This window comes from Sceloporus occidentalis, unplaced genomic scaffold (assembly GCF_023333645.1).
Source record: "Sceloporus occidentalis isolate IW3139 unplaced genomic scaffold, rSceOcc1.0.p SCAF_41, whole genome shotgun sequence".
Classification (NCBI taxonomy): Eukaryota; Metazoa; Chordata; class Lepidosauria; order Squamata; family Phrynosomatidae; genus Sceloporus; species Sceloporus occidentalis.
This window is the reverse complement of record NW_028317021.1, coordinates 6,279,277-6,288,890: the sequence shown is the minus strand read 5'-3', so window position 1 is coordinate 6,288,890 and position 9,614 is coordinate 6,279,277.

Below are 9,614 nucleotides of genomic sequence, written 5' to 3'. Positions count from 1 at the left end.
CCAAGTACCCTGTTATGCCCCTTTTGGGAGAGGTGGAGAGTCACAATGGCAGCCTGACAGTAGCTGTCTCCAACTTGCCCAATGTGCTGTACTATTCTGCTCAACATGAAAAATCTGTGCTATCTGGGAGTCGATGGAATTGTACTCCCACACAGCTGGATGGCAACAGGATGGGAAAGACTGGCTTGAAGCGAGAATTTGGAAGGACCTAGTTACACACAATGAAGTACTTTTCCACTCTGGAGCCACAACAAAGTATTCCCAGAATTCCACAGCATTCAGCCAGGGCAGTTAAAGCAGTGTCAAGCTGGATTATTTCTGCAGCATGCAGCCTTAGTTCCTGGCAGTTCTGAGCTTTAAGCTTAAATATGTGGGGGGTTTTGGATCCATTCTTTTGCCTTTGGCCTCAGCCATGGCTGGAATGGGGCCTTCAAGGATTTCTCTGAAATTGAATTGGGGCTGAACTCCTTGTCCTTGCAATAGTGGGAGGCCAGGTCCAGCAAGCTCCAGACTATTACAAGAGACATTTCTCAAGCATTTAACTCATCCAGGATTCAAATACCCTGTGGAGCTCCTTTGAAGCTGGAACCCCATTCCGTGTCTCTATGCAATGCTGAGACCCAATGGGCTACTTTGGCCTTCCCTGATCGATGCCCTCCAGATGTCCTTCGACTAAGACTCCCATGGTCCCTGACCATTCTCCCTGCTTTGGGTGGATGATGGTAGTTATAGTCCAAAACTATACCGGAGCGGTTTGTGCTTTGGATAGCTCCTTTAAAATCTGGACTAACACCCAGAGCGGATTCACTACCCCACTGACATCACCCACTATCTGGTGACAAAAGCTGGCCTCCACGATGACCCCCAAATTTTCCCACTGGTTTTTATCCTGCTCTGAAACAGACAGGCAAACAAACGGACAGATTGGATAGATATCTAAGATAGATATTTCATACATAAATAAAATACTAGATATCATAGACAGATAGACAAGATATTAGACAGATCAGATATTAAATATCTGTCTAACATTGACATGAGATAAACAGATAGACGAATAGATAAGATAGACAGATCAGGTACTGGACAGATTGGATACTAATGTCTGTCTAAGGCTGGATCCGACTGCAGAAATAATTGAGTTTGATGCAGCTTTAACTGCCATGGCTAAATCCTATGGAATTCTGGGAACTGTAGTTCTGTGAAACATTTAGACTTCTCTGTCAGAGAGCTCGGGTGCTGCAACAGTTTGCAAATCCCAGGATTCCATAGCATGGGGCCATGGCAGTTAAGTTGGTGTCAGTCTGGATTATTTCTGCAGTGCAGATGCAGCCTCAGACAGAGAGAAAGAGCGGGGGAGAGAGTATTTCTACTCTAACTAGTGCATAGCAAATGCTGACTGGGACGAAATTTGTCAGAATTTCCAGCTGGTACAAATGCAATCCCCACCCTCCACAGACACAGAGACACACACACCCCTCCAGTTTTAAGGGAAGGAAAACCGTGAGATCTATTGTGTGGTTTATTAAAGGCCCACAAGGACAAAAATACATCAAGAAGAAGAAGAAGAAGAAGAAGAAGAAGAGATGATGATGATGACGATGACGACGATGACTTGGGGAAAGAACCAGTTCCTATTTTCTTGCTCTAAGATGCCCTGCTCCAGCAAAAGCCGCCATCACCCCCAAAAAAGAGCCCTCGTTATATTTAGCTCCCAAGGACTTATGTAACAACTCTGACGCAGAGTGCTTTAAAATTCACAAGCTGTACTAGCTGTGCTTTCTATCCAGGCCTGAAAATGTGCAGCTCGACATTCACTTTGATCGGCCTTATACCAGGACCTCTTGAACAGTTCTCTCACTGTTCTCTAGGGAGTTTTCCATACTCTTTCTTTCCAATGGTGGTGGTGGTGGGGGGGACGATCTTAAAGATCTAACCAGCATGGGTTTTAAAAACACTCAAATACCTCCAATGCTCTTCTTCCCAGAACTACTGGCTAAGCCTCTGTGAGGTCATGGCAACCTGAGAAACATTTCAATGCTGCAAGAGTGGGCATCGTGCAGACCTGGGGCTACAATCTCTCCCCAAGGCTGTTTTTGTGGGCTCTCCAATTTACTCCCCCCCCCCAAAAAAAAACAACTGTGAAATGCTTCTCCGTGCCTTGCAAAGCATTTTTAAAAACCCATTTTTCACAACTGAAAGTGGACTTTTGCCAACATCTGATTTTGCTTTCATGGGAAGAGGGGGCATTTTAGCCAGTCCATGTGGCTTCTGGAGAATTCCAGGACAACAATCTGCCCCTTGGCCAGCAAGTGGTATCAAACTGCTATAATTGTGCAGTGTGGACACACCCTGAAAGAGGAAGAGACAGAGAAAGCTCTATTTCACACTGTACAGTTAGCACTTTGACCCTATTTCAACTGCCAGGGCTTCATTCTATGGAATCCTAGGATTTGTAGTTTGTACTTGGGAATAAGCGATGCGAATAGACCCAAGATAAACTGGGATAAAACTTTGCATGCCTTGAATGTGCTTCCAATACATCCACATCATTGACTCCATCTTTACTCTTTATTCGAGTACTGACACATGTGAGCACCCGAACTTGCTGAGATGTGCAGAGATGTTGTTCCACAGTGTGAACAACAAAACCAGAATGAGATTATTTGCCTGCTAGCCAGCCATGTCCTCTTTCAGTATACTCCCTGCCATCCCTCCCCGCACCCCACCCACCGGTTTCCAAGTTCTCCCCACATTCCAGCTGAGATTCGACAGGTCCGCCTTAGAGCAGGTTGTCTCTGTTATTCTGGTTACCCACATGCCCGCCTCCACCTGGTTGGTGATCAGCAACCTGAAATTAAATGCAGGTGAACCTGTTTGCAAAAGAATGTCCTCCAAGAGTACAGTTGCATAACAAACCTTGTCCCTTGCTGGTGCATCCTCTAGGCTCAGGGTAAATGGGCTGTGTCCAACTGTGCAGTCCATACCCTCCAACATTTTACATTTAGCATGTGGGCACGATGGCAAAAGTTATTAAGGAAGAAGAACAGACAAGCTAGGAGAGGTTGCAGCAGTGTGCCTTTGCCTGAACCTACTATGCCAGCATGGTGCAGTGGTTTCAGCATTGGACTATGACTCTGGAGACTAGGGTTCAAATCCTGGCTTGGCCATGTAAGCTCACTGGGTAACCTTGGCCAAGTCCCACTCTCTCAGCCTCAAACAATGGCCATGGCAAACCCCCTCTGAAGAAAGCTGCCAAGAAAAGCCCATGATAGGTTCACCATAAGTCGGAAATGACTTAAAGATTGTTAAAAGCCCACCACCCCAACAAGAATAACAACAACAGGAAAAGATGAGATTCTGCTCCATCCTCTCATCTCCATTGAGGACTCCTGTTATGTTTAGCGCACACAACCTACTTCGGCAATTGCAATACATATTGCTGCAATTTAGCTGAAGACCAAGGGGGAAAGTGGGAGTAGGAAAGAAAAACTGAGGCAGTTTTATAAATAATAGCTGTTCGGCAGTTACGATAACATAAGATGGACTCATGCAATCGTAACTGATGGGGATTCATGTTTACGGTCATGAACAATTAAATGTGACACCGAAAACTGACTGTCACAACCTGACAGCACCCAAACCAAAGTGCTCCCAAGGTGCTGGAGATCAGGGGTGCGAGGAAATGACATCCACAGTTTACCCCTGGTTGCAGGGTGCCTTGGGACAAGCAGTTGAGGCAGGATCTTAAGGGTTCAGCTGCCTGTTCTCAGGGTGCCCCAATACAGGGGAGTGTTGCAAATGTCACTTCCCAGTGACAAAATCTCCAGTGCTTTAGAAATGCTTTGGTCAGGTTGTAACTACATTGACAATGCTCTATCACTACAGGTATGACGACACTGCAAGATCTCACTCACTGTACGTTATACAATTTATACAAGTTGTATACTTGCTACTAACTTCATGGGTAATACAAACACCTTTTAGTAGTGGGTACTTCCCCCTCTCTCAGCCTCAGAGAAAGGGAATGGCAAGCATCCTTGGAACAAATCTTGCCAAGAAAACCCCATGACAGGATCGCCTTAGGGTCACCATAAGTTGGGAACAGCTTGAAGGCACACAACAAACTTTAATATGTCTTTGTATTAATGGATTTTAGAATGCATGTTATACTTTACTTTAAAAGAGAGAGATATTAATATTAATACGTTGTTTGCAAGTGGTGGGATTATTGGTTTTAGATTCCTCTCAGAGGAGGCATCATATTTCCGAAACAGGTTGGGCTGTAATAAATTCAGACACTTTTGTGACTCTCAAATCCCTTTCATTTTTCTCTCTCCTCCCCCCCCCCCCCCGCCTGCATGAGGCCTAACAGTTATAGGCCTTTTGCACTGGTTTCAAAGTAGGAGAAATAATGAATAAATCATTATTCATTCCATAATTTTCCCTTTGATCTCTCCATCCTGCCCCAGTTATCGCCTTTTTCATGCAAATTTCATAACTGGCTCCCCATATGTTGCAAAATCCCAGGAAACAATACAATCCTCTCCGCCGCATAGAACAAACCAATTCTTGCTATGACTTAAAACAATCCTACAGTCCAGGGTGGAATGTTTTCAGAGTACCAACATTCACGAGGGGCAACAAGAAGAAATCGGTTAAGTCAGGCAGTGAGCCTAGGGGCAAATGTTCTGGCTTGGAGACACTTCCAGGGGCCACATGGAGTGCCAAAATGCCCTCCCAAACCAGATAGATAGGGTGCCAGCTGCACCCATTCCTGGAGAGATCTGTGTGTGCCAGGGCAGCATATGCCTTGGTGTCAAACTGGATTATTTCTGCAGTGTGGATGCATGGATGCAGCTAAAGACTAACAAAAAGGGCACCGGCCTGGCCTCCCTGGGAAGGGAGTGCCTGTCTTACGCTCCAGTCAGCCAGTGCCCCAGGAATTAGGTGGTTAGAATACAAGAGCAGTGAATACAGTCCATGTCAGTCACAGAGGATCCAGGAGGATGAAGGAAGAAGTTGGCCATCAGCTGGTCCAGAGGTCATTTAGCAAGCCCACAGTCCAGTCAAACAAAGCCAGCAAAAAGTGAAACCAAATAGAAAATCATAGCTAGTACAAGGTCAAAACACTAACACCAGAAAGTGCTGCTAGTTGCAACAGAATATGAATAGAATGGAAATAAACCGGGATAAAATTCTGCATACCTTGAACACGTTTCAAATGCATTTGTATTGTCAACTCCAATTGTCTTGTGGTTGCTCAGTGAATGGTGACAATTGATCTTTGGGGTCTGCAGCTTGCTGCTGAGGAGCAGAGCCCCACCTCTGCCGCAAGCCCCAATTCCTCAGAAAGAGCATCTTTATCAAAAGTCACAGATTTCTAGGTATCTGAATCCTCCAACTCCAGTGAGTTTGGACACTGGCAAAGCCTAGGAGCAACCACCAAGAAGGCACCATCTCCTGTGTTCTCACCAGACATACCAGTAAGGTTGCTGGGACACACAAAATGCTCCCCCCCCCCCAAGACTTCAAAACATAGGCCGGTGCATATGGAAGCATACAGTCCATCAGATCTTTCTATCTTTCTTTCTTTCATATCCCATCTTTTTCCTGGGCTGGGAGATGACCTAGACCTGAGATGTTCACCTCGCTTTCACAAGGAACCCTAAAGCCCCCTAAAACCAGCTGGACCAGCAAAAAAGAGAAAATTGGGACCATGCTACCTTTTCTTTCTTTCTTTCAAAAAATCCATTACATATCTTTTGTTTCATGAAGCTGGCAGTAGCAGTATTCTGGGAAAAGATGTTTTCACAGCAGCCTTGCAAAAGGCTTGCTGCTGTGTTCCTATTGCCCCAATCCAAAAATAAGGAGATAAATGTCAGCTGGTGGGTCCCTACGGCCGTCTGGTGACCTACATGCTACTGGGGGGGGGGACAACACAACGGTTGTTTAAAGGGAGGAGGGGGCATGGAATACAAAGGATCAGTGTTGGCTGATGCCAGGGCAACCAGAAGGAGGGTTAACTTCCCATCAGTGGCAGACACATGGGTTATGTTGGGTGACTACTGCAGCACAAGAGTAACTCAAGACCAGCAGATTATCCCCTCCAACGTTTCATAGATGAAAATCGGGACACATGTATCCAGGCAACATCAGTGTACAGCCAAGATGGAAAAAAGTATCAGCGAGGAAGAAGGCATAAACTAGCAGAGGGCTGCAGCAGTTTGCTTTTGCCTGAGCCTACTGGGAAGGGACATTTCCAGCCTCACCCCTTCCCACTGCTGAGTTAACTGACACAAACTACTTTCGCATGTTGAACTGTTTGCAGCGAATGAATTAAGCTGAGGGAAAGGGGGGAAAGAGGAGGAGGAGAGAGAAACCAATACGTACACTTGAAACACAGTTGGAAAAAGTGGGATGAGAGAGGATTAATCTGGCAAACTGGGACAGTGAAAGAGTATGCAAAAGTAGTTTGAATTCATTAACTCAGTCGATGGAAAGGAAAGGAGGGGCAGAATCCTGTCCTTCCCAGGAGGCTCAGGCAAAGGAAAACAGCTGTAGCCTCTCCTAATTTGTGCATTTTTCCTCATTCATAACTTTTGTCCTCTTGACCGCCCTCCGATGTTGCCATATGGCACAAAAAGTCATGCTGTTATCCCCCCACCTTTCCCCTACAATAATAAATACATCCATCTGTTCACTCTTTCTTCACTTAACTCTGTTCAGATGCTTTGGATTCTAGCTCTTGTCATCAGAGTCCTGACCTGCTGCCTGTGGCTCATGGGAGTTATAATCCAACACATCTGGAAGGCACACACATATCCAGTAGAGTTTGCTCAAGCTGTTCCACACATTGCTCACCTCCTTTCTTTTTTCCCTAGCACAGAGAACACTAGGTGGGGAAAAGAAGAAGAGAGCAATGTGTGGAACAACTTGTGCAAACTCTACTGGATACATGCATGCCGCCAGATGGGTTGGATAATAGCTCCTATGAGCCACAGGCATCAGTCAAGAAACTGGTGACAAGAGCTGGAATCCAAAGCATCTGAAAGGATCTAAGTGCAAAAAGAGAGAATAGATGGACGTATTTATAAGTATTATTGGGGTGGGGGGCAGATTAGGCTGTCCATCAGCATGACTTTTGGTGCCATATGGGTTTGTGAATCCAGAAAGAATTATTGGGGCATTGCTATAGAAACCCTTATGTAATTCAGCCAGTGAACTCAGAATGTGAGATTAATCCTCCTTGAAACATCTTCTCTACTTCCTTCTTCTTCTATTTTTGCGCATTCTGGAAACGCGTTTCCAAGAAAACCTTCTTCCATGTGTAATTTTATTCCCTTTTTTAAAAAATAGGTTTTTTTTAAAAAAAGCCCTGTTATTCTTCTCTCTTCCTTTTTTTAAAAAGATATATGTCTTGCTATCATCCAAAGTACTGTACCAAACAACACTGAATCTTGGCCATCCTTTGTACTTGTCACTGGACTTTAGCCTAAACAGTTCTCCTTTTATCGCTGCAGAAACTTGGCTGAAGACGGGCAAATTAAACCGATCCGTCAATGTCACTTAAATGATAACCTATCTAAGCGTGAAGGCCAAAGTGTATTTACTGAAGAAGGCTGGCAGAAGTTGCTCTGCTGTACACAGGGCATCTCTCCAGATTGCTTTCTGCCATGCTGGTTTTACCCCAAACTCAGCCTCCCCCCCCCCCCCCGTCTCTCTCTCCAGATGTCTTGGACGACAGACCCCATCATCCCCAGTCACTGCAGCCTTTGTGTCAGTTACAGCCCAGTCCTACAGTTGGAGAGGTAGACCAATGCACCTGGAGGGCTATTGTAAGTGTATATAGGAATGGGGAAACATGTCATACAGTGAAATGGTATATTCTATTTAGATTTGTATTTTATTTATATTATTTGATATTTTATTTGGTATATGTTAAAGAATGGATTGTATGACTGTATTTTAATGGTTTTATAGCACTGTATTTTAACTGTTGGTTTTATGTGTTGTTTTTTTTATTGTGTTTTGTATTTTAACAAGTTGTACATTATTATAAATGGAAACTAAGGGGTTTTTTTGGCATTGGATATGTTTAGCAGGATCTTGCAACCCATCACAAGTTCCCTGATGGTTGTCCACAATTGCTACACTTATATCTTACCTTTTTTGGCTGATTTTTTAAAGCACTCCTTTGAAGAACCACTGAAGAACTACGTAGTATGGACACTGGCTTGATCAAGCGATGTACGAATGCATGCAGGATTTTGTCCCATTGTGTTTAAAGAAAGAGCCCCCTTCTTTGATAGATTTAACGACAATAACTGAAGAGAAACATTTAAATAAATTAAGCATGTGTCCCACTATGCAGTCATAGTGGTTCGATTCCACTTTAACTACCACAGTTCTGTTCCATGGAATCCTGAGATTTGTAGTTTGATGGGGAGCGCTTGGGATTCTCTAGTGCCCTCCCCTGAACTACAGCATTAGTGTCCTCTAAACATAAGTTCTAGAGCCAGCATGGTGTAGTGGTTTCAGCCTTGGATGACAACTCTGCAGACCAGGGTTCAAATACCTGCTCAGCCATGAAAACCCACTGGGTGACCTTGGGCAAGTCATACTCTCTCAGCCTCAGAAGAAGGCAAAGGCAAAATCCCTCTGAAGCAACTTGCTAAGAAGACCCTGCAATGGAATCACCCTAAATTGGAAACAATGTGAAGGCACACCACACACACAACCGGCAATTCTAAAAGCCTTACCAGACGACAGCTCCCAGAATTTCAGATGGTCAAAGAATTCCACCATAAGTGGGATCAAAGTGCTATAACTGTGGCAGGTGTGGATGCACCCTTGTGCCAGTCGTTGGTGAATGGAATTTCTCAAGCACTAGACTGAATTTTATTCTACTCAAAGTATTATTATGATTGTTATGTCTTATTATGATTTGGATTAGCAAACCATCATAATATGTTTTCACATTATTATGATTTGGACAAGCAGACACTCAAAATGAACCTCCTGGAAGATAGTCCAAGAGCTCAGCATGACATCCGCTGTGGAGGTGACATGTTTTGTGTCCTGTGTTGCGTTCCTGCAGGTTGCTTGTATCCGGAGTCGGTTTGCAACAGCCCTTAGTCATACCCAATCGCATCTTTCACTTCATATTCTAGCAGAAGGGTGGTCATTTTTGTCAAGAGTGAACATGGCAAGAAAAAGGTCACTGCAGTCTCTCGGGGGGCTTGTCACCTTGAGCCGCCTAGGATCTGAATGCAAAACAGAATGAATGAACAGGATGCTGACGCAAAGGGAAGAGAAGGCCGCAGCAGGACTGAATCATCTGAGATTCTTCCCAGAAGGGGCTCCTTCGCTCCCAAGAAAGAGCCGGTTAATGGAAGAAAACATCACCCAGGGAACTAAGTCTTCCAGAAGGAGCAGAGCCTGACATGAATTCCTTCCAATACAGCTAACCCTCACTTAGAACCCATACATATTGTTTGTCTTGCCTAACCAAAGCTTAGAAATGAAGTAGGAGAAAGAGATCTCTGGCTGGATACAGTTTGACACCACTTTAACTGCCATGGCTCAGTGCTATGGGATTCTGGGGACTGTAG